The following is a 982-nucleotide window of genomic DNA, read 5'->3' as shown; positions in this document are numbered from 1 at the left end:
CCTGAATGAGTAATAATAATGAGTTTGGAGAACACCTGGCAAGAGATCATAGACCATTCTTTCAAACAGAATCACTCCAAATCCCTCAGATTCACAGCTCCATGTTGGTACTTCTACTCTTCAGTTCATCCCACTCATTTTCTATAGGGTTCAGGTCAGGGAACTACCATGGCTGAAGCTTCATTTTGAGCTCAGTGACACATTTTTGTGTTGATTTTAATGTTTGTTTTGGATCATTGTCCTGATGGATGATTCAACCATGGCCCATTATACAATTTTTAACAGAGACAGTTTAGATTTTTTCGTGAACAAGATATCAAAAAATAAATAAATAAAATAATAAAATGGGCCCACAACATTAAAGATCCAGCAGTATATTTAACTGTGGACATGGGGTATTTTTTTATCCCTGTTTGCACCTGTTTGTGGTGGGTTTGCTGCCAAAAAGCTATTTTTTTAGTTTCATCTGACCATAGAAGCCAGTTGCATTTGAAGTTCCAGTTTTGGCTGATAATTTAATTTGCTAGAGTTTGTTTTTGGACGAGCAAGGAGGATTTTTCTTGAAACCCTCCTGAACAACATGTGGTAATGTAGGGGCTGTTTGATATTTTTTTAGGTTTCTGACCCCAAGACTCAACTCTCGTCTTTGCTCATATTTTACAAAGAGTGCCAATATTAGTGGAGGGCACTGTATACCATGAGTTGGTCATCCTGAGCAGTAGATCAGATTTTTATCTCAAACAGACAGTAGTTCCTCTACCTGTGCTTCTTAGTGGTGGAAATTTTGATTCTTTCACATTAAGTTAAGTGGTCTAAATGTATTCATCTGTATTTATATATTCTGTGGAAGGCTTAGGACCAAGAAATGTTCGTCCAATCAAAACGATCGGTCCGAGCGTTTTAATAAGATTTCCTACCTGCCTGTCAACTTATGTATCTGCATACCTCTGCGCACCCGGTTCGCGCAGACAGGACACGTCAT

The sequence above is a fragment of the Sinocyclocheilus anshuiensis genome, unplaced genomic scaffold, assembly GCF_001515605.1.
Source record: "Sinocyclocheilus anshuiensis isolate Anshui unplaced genomic scaffold, SAMN03320099.WGS_v1.1 scaffold267, whole genome shotgun sequence".
NCBI classification, from domain to species: Eukaryota; Metazoa; Chordata; class Actinopteri; order Cypriniformes; family Cyprinidae; genus Sinocyclocheilus; species Sinocyclocheilus anshuiensis.
This window is presented reverse-complemented; position numbering follows the sequence as displayed.